General features: G+C 32.5%; 2 pseudogenes; both read left to right on the forward strand.

Moving 5' to 3' along the window:
* The first annotated feature begins 2,357 nt into the window (after positions 1–2,357).
* LOC143533282 (F-box/FBD/LRR-repeat protein At1g13570-like) lies at positions 2,358–3,907 on the forward strand (annotated as a pseudogene).
* A 7,780-nt stretch (positions 3,908–11,687) lies between these two features.
* Positions 11,688–13,368, forward strand: LOC143533283 (cytochrome P450 89A2 pseudogene; annotated as a pseudogene).
* The last annotated feature ends 843 nt before the right edge of the window (positions 13,369–14,211 follow it).

The raw sequence follows: 14,211 nt of genomic DNA on the forward strand, positions 1-14,211 counted from the left end.
TTTCTTTCAAAAAAATGTACCTTATTTATTTTTAATATTTAACAAATACCGTGTAATACACGGGTTCAAAAGTTAGTTTAAACATATATGAAATAAAAAATAAACATGTTATGAAAAGTAGTTAAATGTAAATTAATTGTAGTAGTAGATGATGATGTGGTAATTTGTGGAGGTTTGTTGTTGTGGGAGAAAGTGAAATATTTTAAATAAAAGTTTGTAATCTAATGCGGTGCTAATGAGGCGTTTTGTAAAAGTTTGTTGTTGTAGATGTTCTTATTAGGGAACTAAGAGCATTCTCAGCATATTCCCTATATTTTTGTGAGAGAGTTTTGTAAATTATATGGTATGGTTATGAGTAAAGGAGAGAGAAAATGATTTATGGAAAAGTTAAATTTGAGGTTTCGCTATTCACACCGTATAATTTTTTAATATTTTCCGAAAGTGTCTGTGAGTGAATGAGAGAGGAAAGATAATGATAAAGGATAAAAGATATTATTTAATTAAACAGGAGAGAGAAAATACAGTGACTTTTAATGTAATTATATGATATATATGAATATATGGTAGGGAATATGCTGGGAATGCAGCCTATTTCCTATATTTGTGTGAGGGAGTTTCGTAAATTATATGGTATGGTTATAAGTGGTTGTGAGTAGAGGAGAGAAAAAATGTTATATGCGAAAGTTAAATTTGGAGTGATTCTACTCATACCGTATAATTTTTTAATATTTTCTAAAAATGGTTGTAAGTGGAGGAAAGAGAAAATATAATGATAAAAATATAAATATTATTATTTAATTAAACATAAGAGAGAGAAAATAGTGATTTTTAGTGTAATTATATGATATATATGAATATATGACAGAGAATAACTAGGTTAGGAATGCTCTAACATATCATTTGTCCAGTCTTGCCAGTTTATGATTTTCCAAGTTGACCATTAGGACTGCCCCAACTCAGATGTTCTTCAGCATTTTCCCATCTAATAACGAACCCGACCAATCAGGATTCACATTGCCCACACCTGAACGACCATCACCGAAAGTTGGAACCCTTGATATCACCGGAGCCAATCCTCAGAATCTAAAAGGGACACGTTACGTAAGTGATCGACAGACTCAGATACCAAAGTATTCAAATATGGACCAATATGGAAAAAGAATAAATTAGAAAAATGTGAGAGGATTAGTTGAGCCATTAATTAATAAATTAATAACTGTATAAAAAGGATTAAAACAAACGAACAAAATAATAAATATATATTAATTAATTGATATATGAAAATAGAGATATTAATTAATTAATATATGAAAAGAGAATATAAATAGGGGGGGAGTGAAGTCCATGAAACAAACAATATTTTAGTACGCCGGAGGAAGTTGCAGTCACTCATCGGCGGCGGCTAATTTCCAAGGTTAGAACATGAGTTGCTTTCTTGCTTATTTATGTTTATTTCTGAAGCAAAAAACGAATAGCGATGATTATGCGTAGATTTTATATTGAATGGTTTTAATCATATATTCATATGTTGCTCGATACATGCATGTCCTAAATTATTAGGTTTGTGAATCTAGGTTTGATAAAAAAAAAAGAAAGAAAAAATTGGGGAAATGAAGGCTGAGTAATTTGTAATAATGTTAGTTATAATGTAACAAATTTGCATGTTCAAATTTCACACGCATGCACTTTATCACCTTTGGATGCAATTTTCACTTGATATATAGAGAGTTGTTCGTTTTGCTTAGGGCCGGAACAAGTTTTTACCCGAATCCGGCCATTATTATATATCTCAAAGAGAGTTTTGATGTAACAAATCTTTTCAAAAGTGTAGCTGGTTTATGTACACTGATCGTATTTCAAATCCGGTCGTGCATGTAGACTTGTTATATTATTATGTTATAAGCAACGTGGTGTGCTTTGGGTTGTTAAGTGGTACTTCCAGTTTATCCCTTTTAAGGTTAAACGGATGTAGTATTTAACCGTCATCCGGTTACACTTTAATACATGATTGTACAATATAATTTAAGATTTGTTTACTAAAGTACCACTTCTAATTGTATCAACATATGAACTAGATATGCTGAAACGCATCAAAATAGGGCTAGCTGCAGACTTGGTTGTTTAAATCGGTTTATTGGCTGTTTAGTAACCGGCGACGGTTTCTATTCTTTTAAGGTTAGAACAAGAGTTGCTTCTGTAGATTTTTCTTTTCACTTGGGGAATTCAGGCTTTCTAGGGTTTGTAATATTGTTACTGCAGTTTTTTATTTACCGATTACAATGTGTTTTCTTGAGTTGCTTGCTTATATGTTGATTCATATATAGTAGCATATTATATCAAGCCCTGTTAACTTAAGTATTTTCTTTGTATACTGAATTTTATACTCTCTTGTATACTTATGTAACATGTTTATACTTTATACCCTTTGATTAAAGCAAATCATGGCTATTTATTCCATCTATTTGTGTTTATGCTTAATGTATTTTATATTTTTAGAATAATGGAACCGAGTCATGGGAGACATAAGTTTGCACCAGAAGATTTTATTAGCCAAATGCCAGATAACGTTATAACAAATATTCTGAATCGATTGCCATTACGAGACGCGGTGAGGACTGATGTCTTATCAAAAACATGGCAGTTTAAGTGGAATATGCTTACTCAACTTGTACTCGATGAGGACTTCGTTAAGTATTTATTAAAAACAAAAGTAAAAAGTAATGAAGTGCGAGCTATAATTGGTACGATTCTTCTTCATCTTAGAGGACCCATTACAAAGTGTGTCCTCCCAATAGCCGACAAATTGAAAGTTGAAGATATGGATATCCGTCACTGGATTTTGTTCTTGTCCAGAAAAGGAATTACGGACCTCACTCTTGAGATTTATAATGTAACACCGTATAAGTTGCCTACCCATCTTTTCTCTTGTTTAGAGTTGAAGCATTTGACACTTAAAAATTGTTGCTTCGATCCTCCTCCTAATTTTCATGGTTTTCCAAATCTATTGAGCTTATATTTATATTCCCATTTTGAAGAAAGCAATGTCTTTTGGGAGTTTATTTCCGGGTGTCCGTTACTTGAGATTTTGAAAGTGCATTGTAATCCTTCTTTAAGCAAAATAAAACTATCTGAGATTGCAAAACTTGAAAATCTCAAAATACTCTCTTTATTTTTGTGTGATCTTGACACTATGAATAATCTTCATAGTTCGAGTACAACCTTCGAGCTTCTGGCTTCTCTTCCAAAACTTCAAGAGGGCTGTGTTTTATGGGCTGCAAGGTAATTAATGCTAAATGTGTCTTTGAAGTTTACTTTACAGAAACACAAGTCTCATATTTTTCTAAATCTGATAGCTAATAAGTAATAATATTTGGTATAATCTAATAGCATCTTTTCTTGTAGTTGACGGAAGGTGGTTCTAAACGGAGGTTCTCTACCCCCTTTCCTAGACTCAAGTCTCTTAATTTATCAAGAATATGTTTAGAGGATGGTATGAAGTTATCATCTGCTTTTGAAATGATTAGGAGCTCCTTGAATCTCCAGACTCTTGAAATCACATCAAGTAGCGGGGTACGTATCATACTGCTCGCCTTATAAATTCATATATAGTTTTGTGTTTGAATACTGGTGATTCTTTCAGTATGCTAGCCCGCCTCCACCGGTTGACTACAATACAACGGAGCAGCTGCAGCTAAGAAGTGTGATGTTTGAATATATGAAAGGTTCAGAGAATGAAGTATGTTTATTGAAGTATTTACTTGCATGTTCCCCTTTCATGAAAAAGATTGTTATTCGTCCCCACTATCTTTGTAAGATTACGTCGGATGAAAAGTTGAAATTTGCTAGTAAGTTGATGAAGGTGCGCCAAGCTTCCCCTGCGCTTGATATCGATCTATCATAATTTTCGTTGTTTTGAACTTTCCTTTTATTTCCAGCATATCTGTATGAATATATGGCCTCGTTGTGCCTGAATTAAGGTGACATTTTGTTTCTTGCTTTAGAATAATTTCAAACTCATGTTGGGGTATGATATTATAATCTTGGAACGCAGAACTTGTATGTGTTTTTTAAGTGGTGAAGCCTTGAGTTATCTAAGTGAACCTTGTTTTTTGATTACGGTTTTGAACTTATCGGTCATTAGTTAAGGTTTTAACATATTCTAAGTAGCTTAATGCAACTATACACACACTCACAAAACATGATTAATATAGTCTTTGCTTTACAGTTACACTAATTAGTTTATGGGCATTGATTTTGCATATAATCATAGGTAGGTTAACATTATTATGTGCATATTTAAGTTTCACACACACTTCAGCAGCTTTGGATGTTTTCGCTTGATGGTCCTTATACTCATGTATAAAGTTAGGATTATGGGCTCGATCAATACGGAACTTTAGGCTTGGTTGCGTATGCGCAAGGACAAGTTTTAACCCAAATCAGGCTATTATAAGTATACATCTTGTTGTAAATATCTGAGTTTTGATGTAACAAAAAATCTATGAGTTATTGGAAGTAACCGGAGCTCTTCGGTTAAACAGATGCACTCTTCTTCAACGTTATCCGGTGACACTTTATAATGCAAGATTGTTCAAAAACATTTAAAATTAATTTACTAAAGTACTAAACTAGTACTGCCAATTATATCAACATATAAACTAGATATGGTAAAATGGGGTAATGTTGTAACGGGTCAAAATATGGATACACTGGATTATTTAAATCGGTTTAGGGGGTTTTGTATAAAATGGGCCACTTTCAACCCATTTTACACATTATCTCATTTTTCGTTATTATAACTTTGATTTGTCCCAATATATACTTATATTAAAAACTAAAATTTCTTTCTCTTACTAATTTTACTATTTATCAACTTTTAATAATAGCTACATCTTCCTTTCATTATTCATCCAACTTTCAATAATTATGACACAATATATAATATTATTATGAACTACATATGTGTTACTCCGTTATCTGCTATTATTGAAATTGCTTTTGAGTAATGACTAAGTGTTGACAGACGCTCCCCGCGTCTCAATGCGTGGGTTAAAAGATTTGTTGCACTTTATTATTCATTTGGTTATTTTCAACACGTATAATTATTGTTTGTACGTTCATAATTTTATGCAAAATAATATTTAAATATATATATATTTTTTATAAATGCTATAGTACTCAATGAAATAGTTTGAGTATATAATAGAGATATTATTATAGACTCCTTGCAATATATGAAACTAGCTAGAATCGAATTTCATAAACAATTTTAATTCAAACGACCGATAAGTTCATCTCTGATTTCTAATTGCTGGCCCCTGATTCTTGATTAGCAGGCTTCATTTGATGTTGAACAATGAACAGTTCATATCTAACGAATTGAATCTGGCTAGATGAAAAGGACGGGTTCAATTCGATGATTAACGAATCATGAAGGTATGTTGTTATTATTATTATTGTCATTCATCCCTTGATTTCTAAAGTCGGCCTCTGATTCAGTTGATGTTCAAGAATCTAGATATACAACTGGGTTTAATCTGGCTACCCATCATCATCTAAGGATTTACTAATCATGAAGGTATGCTATGTTTTGTAATTTTATGTTTTCCAGTTCACCAAATTTAGAACGAACCCTAATTCACATTAATATTTTAGTAGTAATGAATGATAACTAGGGAATTGTTCACAATATGGTAAAAGTGACAGACTTCTTTATCAATTTAGAAGTCTTTTCACAAAAAAAACTTGATGATATTTACAGTTGTTAAAGGTTTCTATTTAGTTTTTATTGGTTTAATTTATGTAAGTATATTGACTCATACTCTAATATGAAATGTACTTCTAAGTTCCTTAGTATTGGAATACTATGCTGGTGTTATGTTGGTTATATTAATTAGACAATTACATGATAATTTGTTGAAGATTAAATAAAAAAAAAGGAGATATTTTCAACCAAGTCACAAGTCACCAATAATTTGCTTGATAAGATTATTGACTAATTAAACGATAATCTGTTTTCAGACTTGACAAATTCAACTTGTTTTTCCAGATTCATTTTAGAAATTACTTTTATTTGAATCTTATAATTATGATCTAAAAAGGGTTATCGACACTGAACTGTTATGCACTCTCACTAGGTAATACAAATGTTGGGTTCATGAATTTGTATGTGTTTGTTGTTTATTTTGACTATGCCTATTTAACGAAATTGAATGTGTGGTTACTTTATATGTTCAAGTTTTGTAAATAAATAGGCTTTCAGTATTTACTATTTAGTTTTGTTTTTTTGTCATTCTAGCATAAGAGCTAATCAACTTATGATCATTCTCTACTATGTATTGCTTGCTTTTGTCTCTTTATGTTTGTCATTGTTAGTCGTTTGTATAAAACCTATTGTAAGTTTTTCATAATCTGTTTCCACTAATAAATTATAATAAGACCGGTTACAAATTTGTAACTAATATCATAACAAATTAAGTGTAGCATCACAAGGTCTAATATAGAGCTCTGTTTTTTTACTTTCAATGAATATAGGATTTGCTAAATTAGATTCTTAGTTAGCCTGAATCTGTTAAATTATATATCAACTGTATATGAAATGTACTTCTAAGATCCTTAGTATTGGGTCTCTTGATTTTAAACTTACAAACAAGAAAATTATTTGCATCAGTGTCCATGTATTTGAGAGTTTATTGAATGTTTGTAGATCCTGATGATGGAGATGAACTTTATGGAAGATTTGAAACATGCATATTAGAAACTTGCCAATTGTAATCCTTCAATTTAAGTCTCAGATTCACTACCTAGGTTTTCAATCTGCATATTTATCGGCATAAATTCGTTTAGTATTTCGGTAAGTATGGAGAGTTTACGGACTCGGTTATTATGAAGGATAGACAAGCTGGTAGGCCAGATGAATGTTTAATGTGTAGGCGTGTAGCATACATGGTAGTTTGTTTATTCATTTAATCGATATACTGTCACACATCCACAATAAGTTAAATCGTTTGATGAAATGTTTGACAACATATAACTTTTTTTTTCTTTGGTTTAAAAATTTTATGGCATTAAGAAGTGTTAACATTCTAAGAACAATTTTGTTATAGGCAAAGCCATTGTTGAATTATATATGTTGTTTTACAGTTTCAATTTTGATGTCAAGCTTTTTGTGTTAACCTTCGAAGTCAGACAATAGGATTTCGAGATTTCTTTCTATACCAAACATAGAAAAGTTATATCTTTCCTTCACATATGTTTTTATGATGTGACTTGGAGAGCATGGTATCTAATGCTTTAATTGACATAATTTATTTTAACTGCTGGATGACTGATACTATTGGCATATCAACTTATTTGTTAGTAGCTTGAAATTGTTGGTCTAAAATACGGGAATGGATGGAAATGAGGTCTTTAGATTTTGGGTTAATTTTCTAACGTTCAAAGGTTTATAGCCTTTGGTCTGGGTTGTTAAACAAACATTATATGTTATTTATTAGTATATGTACTTTTGTATAAGTACAATATAGGTTCTTTTGTCAAAATAGTATTAGTAATTGTACTCTTATATTTTATTAATTTATATATTGTCTTGGGTAGCGGTAGCATTATGAGTTTAAATTTAAATGGCTAATAGTTATGCTGATTTTATTATTAATTAAGTGTATCACGGTAAACATAAAATAGAGATGAGACAATTGTGGGGGGATGGGGTCGATTTCCGACACAAAATTCACAGGTATGGGTTTAATTTAAACGGGCTCATACATTTTAAGTTACCTATAAGATTACATACATATTTAGGATTTTTATGTATCAATTTTGTTCTTATTTTATGTAATACATGATTTTTTTTTAAAAAAACACTTATGGCATATATAATTAAAATGATTCAACCAGCGTAGTACCACCTTTGGGGCATATGTTAATTTTGTTTCCATGTTTGCAGTCCCTAAACATCAACGATTTTGAAAACTGCAGCTGGTGAAAGGAGGTTGGTTCCCTTCATGTGCCCGTGAGCATGGGTGTTTTGGTCCAAGAGGTGGTGACACAGCCTTTTTTTTATTAAATTTGATTAAGAATTTATATTTTGATCAGGTGTTGCTCTTGATCAGTTTGCTTATATTCCTTTTGTGGAAAGGTCTTAGAAAACTTATGTCGAGAATGTGATATTTTAATCAACACGTAATGAGATTATAAATTTATATTGTTCATGTGATATTTTAATCATTTTACCTAAATTTTTTATTATTCGACTTCATTTTCTTCGGGCCCGTGTATTACACAGGTCACTAACCTAGTATATATTAAAGCAAACATTGCTGCTACAGTGAAGTAAAGCCTTTGACAATTTCAGTCCCTCAAGTTTTATATTGTTTTAAGTTAACCTTCTAAAGTTTTAAACTATATTAGCTTGATCCCTTATATTTTCTTTCTTTAAACTTTGTTTACTTGGCAATTTACTCCCTCAAAGTTTTCAAGGCTTTAAATTATCTCAACATTTGTATTCCTTTTTGTTGTTACTTATAGATTTTACTTATTGATTCATTTTTAATGGTTAACATACTAAGTTTTTAATTTTTTTAGTATATAGTTATGACATGTTTATTTTAATCTATATCACGATGTTAAAACGAAGGTGTAATCGCAATAAAGTTTGGTTCAAACTAGAGTTGTGTTCATGATACTATAATAGAGTGTTTTTTATATCGTAAGCTATATACCAAGTGTCAGTTTTACATTGATGCCGTAATGAACCGAACCAATACTGACCAAGTTCTTTTAAAATTTAGATAAACTATTTTTTTTTGTTGTGTCAAAGTGATAGTCGTTAACATTATGACGCATTTGTATATCCGTGTTTAAAATATATGGGTTCCTGCCCAACGCGTGCTGAAAAACCACTAGTTAGTTTTGAATTCTTAAAAACTCAAGGGTGACATGAATTTAACTACTAGCTTTTTATTTTCATTCGTCCACCAACCCATCAACCCATCATTAAAAAAATTATCATTTGTCCACCAACCCATCAACCCATCATTAAAAAAATTAATAGAAGAAAAAAAAGGCACATCCAAAGGAAAAGGAAAGTACGATAATTATAGTACTGTTTATAGTCAAAATCGAAGTCGAATGTGTGAAATTGGATATTTGGCAATCCCATAAATCACTTATATACAAAATAGAACAAAAAAATATGTATAATTCAACAATTTCAACCAGTCAAACCGTTTATAACATTAATAAATGGGAAATAACAAAAATGTCTATTTTTACTATGACAATACCCAAAATGTTCATACAAATTCCATCATTTTCATTATGCCCGTCTTTTTTTTTTCTAACCTAATAATCGAGCAACACATGTCAAGAGTGTTTCCTGTCGGCGCCTCATTTTCTGACCCGCCCGACAAACATTTTTCATGCGACACATGGTTTTTTTAAATCTAGGCGTCGGGTGGATTTTTCTACACGACGGGTGGATTTTTCTATTTGCCAGGTGGATTTTTTTATATCCAGATGGCTACTAGATTAATCTAGGCACCACCTAGTTTTTTAAATTTTGATTTTTTTATTGATATTTTTAAATTTTGTTCTTTAAATATTAAATGTATAGAGTTGTCCAGAGGCGGCTAGGCATAAGAGAGCACTGAATTTATCAAAGAATTTGAAGTTACCGTATGTATCTTTAGGTGATCACACGTAAAACAACTCGGTTTCTCAAATGTTTTTATTAAAGAGTTACCTCAATAAAAAAAATTCAATTTAAGAAAAACAAAAAACAAAACCATGCGGCGCGCCTATATTAATCTAGCAGGCACCTATAAAATCAACTCGCTGCCTATAAAATGGGAAATAACAAAAAATGTCTATTTTGACTATGACAATACTCAAAGTGTTCATACAAATTCCACCATTTTCATTATGCGTAGCACAAAACTAACCGGGCCGTCTTTTTTTTTTTTCTAACCCAATAATCAAGCAACACATGTCAAGAGTGTTTCCTGTCGGCGCCTCCTTTTCTGACCCGCCCGACAAACATCTTTCAGGCGACACATGGTTTTTTTAAATCTAGGCGTCGGGTGGATTTTTCTACACGACGGGTGGATTTTTCTATTCGCCGGGTGGATTTTTTTATATCCAAACGGCTACTAGATTAATCTAGGCATCACCTAGTTTTTTAAATTTTGATTTTTTTATTGATATTTTTAAATTTTGTTCTTTAAATATTAAATGTATAGAGTTGTCCAGAGGCGGCTAGGCATAAGAGAGCACATAATTTATCAAGGAATTTGAAGTTACCGTATGTATCTTTAGGTGATCACACGTAAAACAACTCAGTTTCTCAAATGTTCTTATTAAAGAGTTACCTCAATAAAAAAATTCAATTTAAAAAAAAAACAAAAAACAAAACCATGCGGTGCGCCTATATTAATCTAGTAGGCACCTATAAAATCAACTCACTGCCTAGAAAAATCCACCTGACACCTAGATTTGAGAAAACCAGGCGTCGACAGGAACATTTTTTTTTTGGGCAGGTCAGAAATGAGGCGTCGACGGGAAACATTCTTGACAAGTGTTGCTCAATCAATAGGTTATAATTAAAGGGCGATCCAGTTGGTTTTGAGCTGGACATTAGGGGTGTTTATCGAATCGAATAACGAATTTTCAAGTAAAATCGAATCGAATAATCCGAATAACTGTTTTTTCGCCACTATTCGTATTCGATTAAAAGTTGAACAATTCAATTCGTATTCGTATTATATGTCCAATTCGAAATTCGATTCGAATTCGTATTTGAAACTCGAATTCGAATGAGTTCGATTTTAATTCGAATAAATACGATCTAATTCAAGTTAACCTATGCCAAAAATTCGAAAACCATAATCATAATTGCAAAACAAACATATAAATTTAAAGTAGCTACAATACTAGATGATAATAAATTCAAAACTAAAGTACAAATAGTCTAAAATTTATAATATTCAAAGTAGAAGTACATAACACCCATATTAGTATCAAGTATGGGCTAAAAAACAATAATGTTGCCTATTAAGTTTAATTAATTTGTAATGGATATTTATTATTTATGCATTTGACACAAATAAAAATAAATAAATATATGTAATATATGTATATATAATTTGAATTCGAATTTCGAATTGAATCGAATAATAAATCATAAATTCGTATTCGATTAATATATTCGAATACGAATCGAATTCGAATTTTTTGAAACCAAATTCGAATCTTAATAATCGAATTTGAATCGAATCGAATTTCGAATGTTTTCAATGCGAATCAAATTCTGAACACCCCTACATAACGAAACCAGTGGAATATATATGGACATTTTGGAAATTACGATGATCAAAATAGGCATTTGCCATTTTCCCTTATTAAAATATGTTGTCAACCCCTTTATGACACATTTAAACGGTTAACAACTTGATCAATACCCATTAGAAATCTTAAATCCGTTCCGACACATTTAAATTCATGTATAGCTAGTTCCACTGTTTCAGATTGTATGATTTAGATTCGAATTATGACTTTTTTTTTTAAACAAAATTAATGTATAGATCCACGCCACCATGCAAAAGATGCTCTAAACCGGCCACTCTATTTTTTTACATTATCATAAGTAACAAAAATATTAATACAAACGTGTAACGAAATTGATAAGAACCGAAATGGCATAATATCCAGCCGGCCATTAACCAAATTTGCCTGAAACAAACACCTCTTTGTTTATTTATTTATCCTATTTATCTATAATACTATAAATGAAACCTCTTTGCATGATTCATTTATCAACAATGGACGCAAGGATCATAATCATCATTTGCCTCTTCATGGCCACCCTTATCACATACACACTGTTCCGCCGGAGCAACCGCAAGAAGCTACCGCCTGGACCATCGTTCATCACCTCAAACTACTTATTATTCACTAATCCTCTCTTACAATTCGAACCGGTTCTCATAAACCTCAAGACCAAATACGGTCCATTCTTCACTCTTTCCACATGTTTCGGACCAGCCATTTTCGTGGCGGACCATTCCCTGGCCCACCAACTGCTTATTCAAAAAGGGGCGGTCGTCTCTGACCGCCCCAAATCCTTCCCAACGTGCAACATTTCCTCGGCTTCTTACGGAGCTACATGGCAGCTCTTCCGTAGGAACCTTGTGTCCGAGTTCATGCATCCGGCTCGCATGAGATCGTATGCATGGGCTCGGACTAGGGTCCTGGGAGTGTTCTTTCGTCGGCTCCAGGAGCCGTATGATGAGGTTAGTGGGATCAAGGTGGTTGATCATATCCGGTATGCGATGTTTTGTTTGTTGGTGTTGATGTGCTTTGGAGAGGAGTTTGAGGAACATCGGATCAATGAGATTGCTAAGGTGCAAAAAGATATGTTGGTTAAAGTCAGCTATGGCCGGTTTGGGGTGTTAACCGTGTTCCCGAGGTTAGGGAAGATATTGTTTAGAAACAGGTACAAGGAGTACGAGAAACTTTGTAGTGATAAAGAAGATGTGTTGATTCCGCTTATTAAGTCGCGTATTGAATCGGGTAATTCAAAGGTTCAACACGCGGCGTATGTTGATACGTTGGTGAATCTTGAGATTCGTAAAGAAGAAGATGGTAATGGAAATGATGGAAAGTTGAGTTATAAAGAGATGGTGAGTATGTGTAGTGAGTTTTTTAATAGTGGCACGGATACCACTTCCACTGCTCTACAATGGATCATGGCTAATCTAGTGAAGTATCCTCACATTCAAAAGAAACTTTATGATGAAATAGTGGGAGTCGTCGGGCCACCACCTCCACCGCCTCAAAAAGGGGAGGATTTGGGGGCCGGATTGGTTATAAACGAAGAGGATTTACAGAAAATGTTGTACCTGAAAGCGGTGGTTTTGGAAGGTCTGAGAAGACACCCGCCAGTCCATTTTGTGCTGCCTCATAAGGTGATGAAGGAGGTGGAGGTAGGAGGGTACATTATTCCAAAGGGTGCCAATATTAATTTCATGGTGGGTGAGATGGGGTTGGACCCGAAGGTCTGGGATGAGCCCATGGAGTTCAAGCCAGAGCGATTTTTGATGAATGATGTTGTGTTTGATGTAAGTGGGCGCAAAGGGATAACGATGATGCCTTTTGGTGCTGGAAGAAGGATGTGTCCTGGATATGATTTGGCTTTGTTTCACTTGGGATTTTTTGTTGCTAACTCGATTTGGTATTTTGATTGGAGTGTTCCGGATAGCTGTCATGTTGATTTGTGTGAGGAGGTGGAGCTCACTGTGGTCATGAAACATCCTCTAAGAGCACACATTACTTCTCGGGCTGAAAAACGAACAGCTTGAGGCGATATATGCATTTTTTTTATTGTTCAAATGAATAAATTACAATTACACTATTTGTAGTCTCTTGTTCATTGTTTTTATTCATAAGTTGTTTCTAGTGATCACTTATGATTGATGGTTGTGATTTTGTGAACTTCTGACTACATAAGTTTTAATAAACATTTGATAAACTCCCAAATTGAAAATCACACATATAACACACTATTTGAGAGAATATATGAAATTGTGGATTGACTTGTTTGAAGTGACAATATGTTTAGATTTTATTGATGATTCTAATCATTTGCCATCAAATTCACAACTAAGAAATTAAACGCAACAATTAGAAAATTACATGTAACAACTAATAAACATCATGAATTTGACTATATGATAAACATTAGTAATGACTTCTCAGCATCTTCAGAAACAAACACTTTGAATTTTAAACTAATGATTATGTATTTACTTATTTTCCGTGTTCAACTTGAGTAATTAAAAGACATTCGAAGGATGAACGTAGAAATCAAACTCTTTATTTAAACCCAACTCTATGTAATAAATCATACAGCAGAAAGTGTAAATAGAGTGTATTCCTTCTCTACATTTTAATTTTTGTTAATATAAAACATAGATCTTATTATTCATATTCGAAATTACTTTTCATTAATTTAAAGGTAAATGAGTCAACATGACTGAAAATACAAATTCCCATAGAAATATAGATTTGGATTTATCAATGAAAATATGATTTACAAGTTCAAGATTCTTGAACTCATTCACCTTCCATCAAAGGTGTTTTGGCTTGGCTTGCTTAGTTGCAAAACATGACTTCAAATCAAAGACACAAACATAATCGGACGATTGGTAGCCACTT

This window comes from Bidens hawaiensis, unplaced genomic scaffold (assembly GCF_021521415.1).
Source record: "Bidens hawaiensis isolate Kalapana, Puna unplaced genomic scaffold, B.hawaiensis_p1.1 tig00009659_1, whole genome shotgun sequence".
Lineage (NCBI taxonomy): Eukaryota > Viridiplantae > Streptophyta > Magnoliopsida > Asterales > Asteraceae > Bidens > Bidens hawaiensis.